The sequence below is a fragment of the Cydia splendana genome, chromosome 21, assembly GCF_910591565.1.
Source record: "Cydia splendana chromosome 21, ilCydSple1.2, whole genome shotgun sequence".
NCBI classification, from domain to species: Eukaryota; Metazoa; Arthropoda; class Insecta; order Lepidoptera; family Tortricidae; genus Cydia; species Cydia splendana.
Window position 1 is genome coordinate 11,646,361 of NC_085980.1, and position 12,687 is coordinate 11,659,047.

Consider the following 12,687-nt stretch of genomic DNA (forward strand, 5'->3'; position numbering starts at 1 on the left):
CTAGAGTAGCAATTAATTTAAGCCTATGTAACCCATTCTCAACATACATAAATAATAAAAAAAAAGGATATTTGGCGTAGTACTTATGTATTTTTTTGGTGATGGATTAATATTACGGTATTATCGAGCTAGGTCTCATTTACACTACATTTCATTTTTCGCTTTGTTACAATGGTATATGGTGAGAAAGTGTTAACATACGTGTTTATCGTTGACTGTACTTTACATAGTGGTAGAAATTATGTGAGCTGACTTTGAGTGCACGTCAACGTATATTTAACTTATATCCTTAGGTACCTTACGTGTGCACAGAAAATCAAAAATAATTTCTAGTATCAAAACTATAATTCCTACTATACAAAGTGTGACCAGCCCAAGATTTTTTGAATTTCCCGCCAAACATTTGTGTAATATTTCAGTAGCCAGACTCTAAGAGCGATCTAACTGGTCGGCTGCCCTAAGCAGAAAACAAGTAACCCAGTTTTGACAAATTTTTGAGGAGAGCAAAAAAACGTAATTTGTCAGTTTTGTTAGATATTTGGTCTAAAATGTAACATCTGTTTATACCATTATGTTAAAGGCGATAAAATTAAGCTTATACAGACTTTATTTTTTGTTATTCTTGTATATTAAACTTTGTACAGGCATAAAATGTTTTCTGTGTAGTTTACTGCCCGAAAATCTCAGAACGATTCTACACAAATTCAAGTATCTCGTGTTTAGCTTGGAAATAGCAAGCACTTTAGTTTCTTAAATACTAAACATATTTGGCTCTCCGCTCAATAACTTTTCCAATTTTCATGCAATTCTGAAGGAAATAGTACCAAATGAAAGCTAATAACATATGCTACCGAAAACTGTTTTTTATTTCTTTCAGGTTTATCGACTTCAAAATCCCTGTTAGATAATAAAACGGTTGAAAAAAAAAAATATTTTTTTATATATTTTGAAGTTCTTTTCTATTAGAAAATAGACTTTTTTTTAATTAGTGATTGATGTTGCCATCCTCGTACCTTCTGACACATGGTTATGGGTACCTATTTCATCGATTTTATTTATGTTCAGAGATTATTTTGTGATACGATGACCCATTCCTTCAACAAACCCTCTATCTTCGTAGATGGGTGGTACCTACAGGATCCTGCTTCCGAACTTTTCTTTTTTAGGGTTCCATACCTCATAAGGAAAAAACGGAACCCTTATAGGATCACTTTGTTGTCCGTCCGTCCTCCGTCCATTTGTCTGTCAAGATCCTTTATCTCGGAAACGCGTGGAGGTATCGAGTTGAAATTAAAACCATATACTCAGGTCTACATTCCCTTAAAGATGTAGAAAAAAATCGAACATCTACATTAACGTAAAAATAAAGATACGGTGGTTTATGCCAAAATACGTAAGTATATTTCGACATTCTCAAGGGATTCAAAATTTAAAGGGCACCTAAGTAGGTGGGTAGTAGGTAGCTAGGTCAACGAGAAGTCCCGTTGCCCTAGAACTATGAAATTTGGCAAGTAATATCATATTACATTATAAGTACAGGGAATAATCTGAAAACTATAAATTTGTAAAAAATAAAAAAATCAATAACTAAATTTGTAAGGCTCGGTGGGCAAGTCCGACTTGCATTTTTTTATAGTCCTATTTGACAGACGTGTTTGATAGGAATGAGGCAGATGCATGGAATGGTGAGAGCTGGTGAGTTCATAAAAATCAATATTTGGGGACAATCTTACACTGGATGACCTAGCCCCAAATTAAGCAAAGTTCGTACTATGAGTACTAGGCGACGATATATACATACGTGTATAGATAAATACATACTTAGGTACATAGTTACGTTATTTACTATTTACCTTTACTTGTAACAAAGTAAAAATCTAATTAAATCCTTCAAGTCAGTTTTACCTATTTCTTATAAAACCATATCCATCTGAAATTTTGCTGATATACACCTATTAATATGGTAAGTAATTGGTGGATCTCTTTAGTGGCTAGAGTTAAACCAAGAAAAGTCTGCAGAGATTTTGACAGCACAAGGTCAACCTCGAGAAGTCTATTAGTAGAGTTAGACCAAGAAAAGTCTGCATAGATATGATATAACACTGGCACTGGTGTGCTCTCAACATCTCTGCAGACTTTTCTTGGTCGAACTCTACTAATAGACTTCTCGAGATTGACCTCAAATGATTCACTTTACCACATAATAAGTGTCTTTATAAAAATTCAAATTTTGGCATTATTCCTGGATTAAATATTTCCCTTTTGGTCAATTGAATACAATCAGTTGTTGTTTGTTTCAAATTTTTTCCAAAACCTTTGGCACGGATACGGCATAATTAAGATTTCCTCTTTCTTTGGCGTATTCTAGTGTTCTGTTTTCATTACTGTAGAGTCTACAGTGTAGACAATACAGATAATTTTATTTGTTTTAACAACACTTTTACTTTAAACTTAAATTTCACAGACTTTTCACCTTTGACAGGAATATTGCTAAGCAAATTTGTTTTATATGTATGTCTTTAAACAAGGTACCTTTTGTATATGTAACTAATTTCTGACCTAAATCGCAGATTGTGATAGGAGATACTTGTTTTACCATTGTAATAAACTAATTCGCAGTTACGAACATCTACGCTAAACTCAAGTATCTCGGTCATCTATATGAATTACAAGTATCTCTGTTTAGTTACTTGTCTTTAGCGTAGAAATGGGATATATACTTGAATTTAGCGTAGAATACAGGGTCAAAAAAAGATACTCGGATTTTAAAAACATGAATATTTTGAAAACTACACATTATTTTACAATTATTTTTTTGGTGAAAGATGCGCCTGAAATTGTAGATACCGAAAATCCAAAAAAACCGTTTTTGAAAATTTTCGAGTTACTTGTTTTCTGCTTAGGGCAGCCGTGGTGTTCCAAAAGGTTGCGAGTTCGTATCTAGCCAGAAGCGATACCTTTTCCTCTACATATTTAAAAAATTCTCGTAACGTTCACACACGTAGACTTAGACCAAGAAAAGTCTGCAGAGATTTTGATAGCCCACGCAAACTTCTATGAAATTATGACGTATCAAATAACACTTGTACTGCGTGTGCTGTCAAAACCGCTGCAGACTTTTCTTGGTTCAACTCTATTTTAGGTACTATGGTTTGTTTGTTAACTAAAAGGCAAAGCTTGGGGCAAGGTATCAAAAGTCCTTTGAATGTAGCTAATATTCCAACTTCCAACTGCCATTTTCAGGTTATACCTAATTGTATTTCAGCTTAAAAGCAGCAAGTAATTCACTGCTGCTTTGTTTCCACGTTCTCTGCAAATTAATTCAAATTAATATTGGCTTGAAATGCAATTTGCACCTAAAATTAGTTTTGAACAACCAGCAGACAGGTGAATAGTATAAATTTTCTTTGATTAGTATAAATATTCTCGGAAATATTTACGTCATGTAGCAAAAATTAAACAAACTAAACCTTTCTCATTTGTACCGTTGTAGCGGACAAAAAGTTGTACGAAATAAAGTTTAAATACCTATACGAAATTAAGTACCGTTGAAGTAAATAATAATGAATTAAGAATATTGAATTGTTATGAATTACAATTAGCTTCCATCGTTATAGTCTGAAAAACAAATTTTGTAGAAAATGGTAGCAAAATTGAAAATTGTTGGCGCGAAGGGTCAATCTCCCATAGAAACATTGAATTTTGCGCCTTTTTCTACTGACCAATTTCTTTGCCAAACTGTGTATAGGGGGATGTCTCCTTAGAATACCATTCAACCATTCATGTCTCTTCAAGGCAAAAAAATGTCTTTTATTGAACCAGTGCCAAACTCAAGCAAGAATTGAATACCAAAATGTCCTCAATAAATAACACCCCACAAACATGAACACACTTCCAGCAAATAAATTTACAATCTAAAAGAGATTTATTTAAAGCCCCTTCGACATAAGGCCTTTACTGGATGAAAGTGTAATTCAAATTAGACGTTTTTGGCAATTTTTGCGCGTAAAATGAATTTATTTCATCACTTTTCTCCTCGTTTTCTTCTAGAATTTGTAGAAATGTACTAAAATTATGTTGAAGATTCAAACTGTCTGTACATTATGTAAATCATACGTGAAATTTATACAAGTATCACTATTTTTTTATATTTTTTACACAGAGACAGGCTTACACAGTTTGCACAATTTTAATAATAAACTAAAATAAACATAAAGACAAGGAGCTTAAGAAAGTTAAATAGTAATTTAGTCAATAAAGCGTAGTGGGTTTAAAAAAAATTGGTTAACTATTTCAATTTCAATTTTAATCTAAAATGTTTGTTACTCCTGATTTTTGAAAATCATCAATAACGTTACGTTTTTATCACATTGTAGTATTATATTTCTATTGACTTATTTTACATAAATAATAAAATGAATGTGAGTAAAAGAAATACATGGTGAAACCAAGATTTGTTTCCGTTGCCAAACTTCAGAACAGTTTTGAATGATTCACGGCTAGTTTCACTAGACTTATATCGACCGGGATATGAACCGTGATTACCTTTTGTATTGTTTTCGAGCTCCCGATATTTCGACGCAGTTACATGCATCTTGCAACGAGTGTGAACGCGACCAGACCTACGAGTGTGAACGCGTGGTAACGTTGAAAGCGAACGCAGCCGACGCGCACGAATGAGGGTAGACTGAGCGCGGTCTACACAACTTTGACCACCCGCTATCATCAGTTACCCGTGAACAAGATGCATGTAACTGCCTCGAAATATTGGGAGCTCGAAAACAATACAAAAGGTAATCACGGTTCATATCCCGGTCGATATAAGTCTAGTGAAACTTCTAAACGTCGACATCTCCAGAATCTCGATGATGCCTCGATAGAGGAAAACGCCGTGTCGATTTTTATACCTTTGGCGGTGGTTTGTAATTGCATGCAAAAATACGCAAGTACCTGTCGGCCCGATTCTAACTTTAAGATACGTTAATTAATAGATCTAGAAACGATATGGATTGGATGTGTCAGTGTCAAAAGTGACGTTATTGTTTGAAGAAACGACACATTTGACACTGACATCTAATTCATATCGTTTCTAGATCTATTAATTGACGTATCTTAAAGTTTGAATCGGGCCGTGTATTACGGGTTAGCACTAAGTAGGTAATTGACTAGCACATTTTTTTCTCGAATTAATAAATTACTATTTTTGTTTTAATTAATAATTTGCATACAGCAGCAGTATGTTATTAGATTTTTTTATAGAAATAATAACGTAGGTGGTTCAAGTTTTTCATACGTTTTGCTTGTTTGGGCCAATGTATAATTTGTCGTCGATTTATTTTTCGACTGATTTCGATAAATTTTGCTTGTTAGATAGAGAATTTCCTATTCTGTACAATATCGCAATTTCGCCGTATATCCTAAAATTGTTTTTCTCCGAACTACGAAAACGTATTTCCGAACTCAACGGAAATTACAAACTTTTTTTTCGGAGTAAAGGTAAGATTTCGTATTTATTCCGCCCAGAAAGCGGAGCTCCTCGAAGCAGCCAAATTTTATCCAAAACCAATGAAAAAACATCCAACAGCAAAATAAAAAAATGGCCCGTTTATGATGTAGGGTAATTCGCCAGTAACTGGCCACCGGCCAATAACTGGCCACCCTAAACGAAAAATGAATTTTATTCACCTATAAACAGAATTCATTTTAGTATACCCAAAAGTTTCAATAACTGGCCAGCCTTCAATAACTAGCCACCTTATACTAAAATGAATTCTGTTTATAGGTGAATAGACTTCATTTTCAGTTTAGGGTGGCCAGTTAGTAACAGGTGGCCAGTTACTGGCGGATTACACTACATATTTATATAAAATTCTTCGTCGTCGTATTATCGACATTATCGTAATCTTTCCAACGACTTTTCAATCACACTATACAAACAGCAACACTCTTAACTGTCCATCATTGGACCTTACGCCTTTTGTAATAAGGTGTACGAACTGTCAGTTAACAGTGTGGTCAGTACCGTCTTTATCATAAGGGCACACGGGGCCCGTGGCCAGAGCCTCCAACCCCGAAGGACGTAACAGTAACATTATATTACATTATATTTGATTACCTATAAAAAATAGAAGATCATAGTAGAAAAATGTTAGTTTAATTCGCTTTCTTTACTTTCCAAAAGGGCCCCAAATGCTTATGTGCCCAAGGGCCCCATGGGGCCCTCAGGGCCGTCTTAAACTATGCTGCAGCATAGTTTAAGACGGCCCTGAGTGTGGGTGATGGTACTACGACAAACACTAGGTATTGGATTGGAGGCAATAAATAAGCGGGCCCGCCAGCGTATCCGTTGTTTTATTGGGAAACTTCAATATTATTTATTAGATTTATTACCTGAGGTTCTAGTGATAAAGTAGGTAGGTAGGTATATGAATAAAATAACAGTTGTAAGTGATATCATGATTCAGGATTTATATTTTGGCTATGCCTTGAAAGTGCTCATTTATTTTACCGTAACATCCAAGCAGTGTCCATCTAAAGTTGAAACTTTTGTCAAATGCATACATGATCTTAATGGGCTATAACTTTTTATTTAGAATAAGTATATATGTATACATGAAATTTGTTTTGTTTGATAGGGAAATAAATGTGTATTTCATATTTTGTAACAAAACCGTTGTGGTATAAAAATAACTCACAAATTGCGTCATCATGGCACATTCCAAAATTCAAACTCGCAAACTCCTTAAAGTTTTAGGAGTTTCCCATCAAGAATGCTTTAAGTAAACAGTCAGTGCACGACAATTATTATAAAGTTTGCACAATACAAGTTTAGAAGATACGGACTGCTTTACAAAATTCACTGGCTTCACTGCTGTTGTTGGAACTTTGTTATTGAAATTAGAACTTAGCTTTAGTTAACAAAATTGCGAGTTAAATTCGAAGTAGGTACTACGAAAATAGAATGCCTTGGCAGGTTTCGAGCAACACCGGGAAGGGAAACGGCATTCGTTACTGCCGTGCCACGTGCATCTCATGTAACTTTAAAAGTTGAGTTTCGAGATAATTACGCTTAAAGTTTTAATGATTCAAATGCTGTTATCGTTGACGGTTCATCGTAATTTTATATGTTTTTATATTCTACATGTAGGAAATATGGTCACAGAATAGGATCTTTAATTTTTTTTTCGCATAATTGATTAATTTTCATTTTATTCGAGTTAAATGGTTCCGCATGACCTACTCTTCCATACTATAGTGGTCACACGAAGTCATGTAAGTCAAGTTACATGACATACGCGTAATCAGACGTGGCACGTATTACTTTACCAATAAGTTTCCTGACTTATTTTCTCTGCATAAAACGGCGAACCCTTGTTTTCCAACACTTTATATTCTTTACACATACTTAAATAACAATGTCTTATTACGCGCAGAACTCATTTTGTTGCATATTTTGGCCAACACATGTTATACACGAAACAAAATACATAAACTGTTGCACTTATTACGCACCGTTTTAAATGTCATAACATACTAATTTTATTGAATATTGCTGCACGGGGCGTTGGAGTAGGTAGATAATAGAACCAATACCTGCGTTAAGCAGAAAGGATAATTCCGCGTGCGCATAAACAATACCGTATTTACTAGATAAAACGTGACATCAAATAAATGAAAATGAAAAATGAAATAATATTGTTGTCGTATAAACCAAGCACTCGGCCAGTCATGCCTAACTCCGGTAAGTTAACAAACGTTGGTGATATTTTGGTTGTGTCAGTCATGCATATTATCATGCATGGTCTAATAAAACATGGTCTTCTATTCCCAGAGTGACACAGGCCTACGTCATAATAACATGGCCGCTATATATAGCGCTATCGCATATTATCATATAGCGCTGTCGCATGATGACGTAGGCTTGTGTCAGTTAGGTGACCTAGAAAAGACGGGAATAGAGTACCAGGCGGAGTATATTATTATACCATGTTATCATGCAACTCAAGTTAACTGAGTTGTGTCTGACGCCATCGGCAAAAAATAAAGTTACATGAGTTAGTCATAAGCTTTTCTCAGTAAATACTGAATATTTTCAAAATTTTCTTTTAGAAGATATATATTTAATGGTTTTTAAGACGATTGAGACTGGTTATCCGTAACTCATGTAACTCGAGTTAACAGAGTTGGGCGTGACACGGCAGCGTACTATTTCCCCTCTGCCGAAGCATGGGTACAACTCTACCTATGACGATGCGTGTAGTGACTCATCCGTACACAAAAAGAGATCGAGGTTTGCAAGATTTGTCTTTGGCGTGTGTCATTTTCTGTGTATTTGTGTCGTCAATACAGATTGGATTGTGTATGTAGTGAGTGAAAAGTGCAACTGTGTGCACGATTCCCCCCGCAAAAAATTGCAGAATAATTTGTACGGTAAAATATCGCTTGGGCTCCTCCCTTCCGACAAGTTGGCAGGTTTAGAATCTGAACTTGATAACGATTATTGATATCATGATACGATTTAGTTTCTTCTGAATCGGATGACGAATTGGTAGTCGCTTTTGTAAAGACCAGTGTAAATTGATATGTATTTATACATTTTGTCTTTAGTATTACTATTGAAATACAAGTCACAATCGCATTACTTGTCCATTACTTCAATTTTTAAATAAATACGTAACATTTCTACGCATTACTAATCATATTATAAAGATATAAGTCACAAGTTTCAAGAATACCAATCTTTCTGTGATTGCTCTAGAAAGTAACGAACCTATTGGAAAAGATAAAGCAAGCAACAGATGCGTAGTTCTGTAGAATCTTTTATAGGTAGACTTACTATTCTATGTATGTATTCACATTAAATACATGCTGCCTAATTGACAAATATAGCTACACAAAGTTTAAATCGAGGTTTTATTACTTATGACTTTGTTGCGGTGACATTTTATATTACTTAAGTAAATATTAATCATAGGCAAATGAAAATTGCTCGCCAAATAGGCGCAGTTTGTATTTATTACTAAGTACCTACACACTCCGTTTATATCTTTCAAACTCGATGGGTAGGATGACAGATGTTATCTTCATATATTGTATAACCTTAAAACGCCAAATCACGCAAAATTGTATAGAAATAACACCTGTCACCCCACCCATATAATTTGAAAAACACTATAAAATAGCTTTATTATTTTTTTAAGGGTTCCGTAAAGGATGACAAACGGAACCAATTACACGTTTCACTAACCGTCATTCCGTAAGGCGACAAGTGGGTTTTTTTTTCTTAATTGGCAATACGGTTGTGACAACCCTAGAGTTGAAGTTTTCATACAAGCGTGGTGTTCGATTGCTAAGATAGGCCGTGTAAAGCTGTAGAGATAACTGACCCTCCCCCTGTAAACAAATTTCTGTGTACTCCGTTTAAACGAGCAAGACTTGTATATTTATATACCTATACATTTCGGGGACCTCGGAAACGGCTCTACCGATTTCGATGAAATTTGCTATATGGGGGTTTTTGGGGGCCAAAAATCGATCTAGATAGGTCTTATTTTTTGGGAAAACGCGCATTTTTGAGATATATTATGTTTTCCGAGCAAAGCTCGGTCTCCCAGATATTGTTACTAACGGTGACACACGTAATAACCTACACGGTTTGCAATTTGGTTTGTAGGTTGATGTAATTTTTGAAATCAGTAAAATGATTTAATTAGGTATAGCTACTTCCGTCGCAAGATTTGTGCCAATTTTTCAATTAATACGTTATATTTTGAAAAAGCAGAGAAAAATATATTAAGCCTCAGGTTTAATCGAAATGCAGTGTCGCCTCCGTTATCTAATGTATATTCTTTGCTCGCAGTGAAACTTAAGCGCCGTTGCGTGCTCCGCGCGTAGTCACTTTCAATGCTCCGCGATACTTTGTGAAATAATTGAAAATTTCCTCCACACACAAATAACTATACTTGGGGAATGTCTCCTGGAGATGAAAAACGAGAAATTCAAGTGTATACAGCATACCATATACAAAGTAGGTATAGGTCAGTCAAATTAGACCCCAAAAATAACCGTTTTGAGGAATTAAGTAATGATTTTGAATAATAAAGGAGCATTTATTTGTAATGTGTTACGGTTAGTGTTTTCCTCACGTTGGTGTGGAGAACAATTTAGTGTTTAGCTCAGTAGCAAATTTTGTTTAAACCTATTTGCCTTGATACCTTCGGAAAGCTCAAGATTCCACTTTTAGAATCTAAATTAAAATCTTCTTTCAATTTTGGCATTTATCACTTGTACGGGTACCAATATTAACATGAGGAGGACAACTTTGACCCCTTCATAAAGAATTAGCATAGAGTGCTCACTCCATACATCAGCTTTCTTACCCAAACGCTTATTACTTTCGTAGTCGACATTTAGCGTCAAGTACCTAGCGGATTTATCAGTACTTCTTCTTCTTCAACCTAGCGTTTTCCCGGCCTAACGCCAGGGTCCGCTTTCCTGCCCAATCTTCTCCACTTTAAATGCCCGGTCTTCGGCATCCTCAGGACAGGTGTGAAATTGTTCTCTTCCATGTCCGCTGTCACGACGTCCAGCAACAGCGCTTCTTAGGCCTACCGCGGCGGATTTATCAGTACTGCTACTTTATAATTCTCATAAATCCCCTTATTAACATCAGTGAGTACCTAAACGACTTTTTACGTAGAAAATCCCGTACGTTAATATATTTTTATCAGTTCCACTTAATCCCAATCACGTCAAGCAAATTAGACCCTTATAAAACACTACTCTAGTAAATAAAAAGTGAAATTACCACGCGATTCATTAAGGGCAAAAGTTATCAGGCCGAGTAACTTAAGGGAATTATGCTGTAGCAAATTGGAACGATTGTGTTCTGATTCCGTTGTTGATGCTAGCATGAATGGAGGCTAATTACTGCGGTAGTACTTAATTTGTAGGGCATTCTTGATGATTGCGTATTGAGTAAAATAATGTAATTTATTGGGTTTCCGTACCCAAAGGGTAAAAACGGGACCCTATTACGCAGACTCCACTGTCTGTGCGTATGTCTGTCACCAGGTTGTATCTCATGAACCGCGATGTTGAAATTTTTATTGCGCGAATGTTTATTTGCGCTAAATTGATAGTAAAACTTTGTTTTATACAGAAATCACGCAAAAAAACGTTTTATTTTTTATCAATGCAATACCAAAATAACGTTTTTTGAGTGATTTCTGTATAACAAAGTTTTACTATCACTTTAACGCAAATAAACATTTGAAAGTAGACAGATGCGCACATATTTATGTAGTAATAGTGTGTAAATACTTAATATAACGTAATTGTTTTTTTGTATGGAAAGCGAACCACCTTAAGGAGCCCACATATTACCAGTTCGCTGGACGATATCAGCCTGTGAGTTAATAGCAAAAGGTAAAAGTTCCGAACAACTGACAGGCTGATATCGTCCGGCAATCTGGTAGTCTGTGGGCCCCTAAATAATTGAGTTATGCTTCGGAATTTTGATTAATTATGAGGAGACTATGTTCATCAACTGCCTAACATCATGCCAGTTACCTTTTGAAAGGGGAACTTTTGCACATCGCAAATGGAATGCCAACTTTAAGGTAAATTGTTGGTCCCTGGAATGTAAGGTAATGGTGCAAGAGACGGGCTTACATCCCAAAAGTTTTTTTTTTTGTAATGTAAATCTCACCCTAAACCGACGAGCGTGTATAAGGAATGTTATGAAAGTGAAGGAAGCGAAAGAGGTATGTCATGATCGTACCAAGTGGAAATCTGTGGTTTCTGCCTACCCCTCCAGGCGTGATTATATGTATGTATGTATAAATCTTACACCATGCCAACAAGCTAATATTATATCGTCAGATGACAACCAAAACTCGTTTATTGCAAAATTGGCAAAAATCAACCTTGTTTTGCTAGGTACAGTCAGCATCAAATAGTGACGGACAAAGTAGCCAAATATATCTTAACACATCCTTGTTTATTTCAATAAATAAATATTATATGGACATTCTTACACAAATTGATAAATACATAGAAAACATCCATGACTCAGGAACAAATATCTGTGCTCATCACACAAATAAATGCCCTTACCGGGATTCGAACCGGCTTCGCCAAAAGGACCAACGGCTTCGCAGGCAGGGTCGCTACCCGCTAGGCCAGACCGGTCGTCAAATATATGGTAACAAAGATCGCCTTATCTCACATTTTGTACCAAAATGTCAATCAGTTGTAAAACATCAAACAGGACCCTTCGTAAATTAGCATTTGTTTACAATTTGGGCACCGGCACAAGATATTTAGCCTGTAAACTGTAAAATAACTTCGAATTTTAATTTGAGTAATATGTATTGCCCTTTCGCGCATGAGAGGAGGCCTGTGCCCAGCAGTGGGACGTATATAGGCTAAATTATGTTATGTTATGTATGTATTGAATTATAGATACAGGGCCTTGATGGTACTCCATCAAGGCCTAAGACGGACGGACCCCACTGTATCAAATACAATACCGGATCCCTTTGCTTAACATTAACATAATTATTGGAAGTCATAATGTAATGATTCTCAGATTATCATTAGTCATAATTCTGAAACCGTTAACCTTTCAGGATTTTCGTAAGGTTATCATATACATAGGTTAGGTATGAATGAATGATTGTTTAT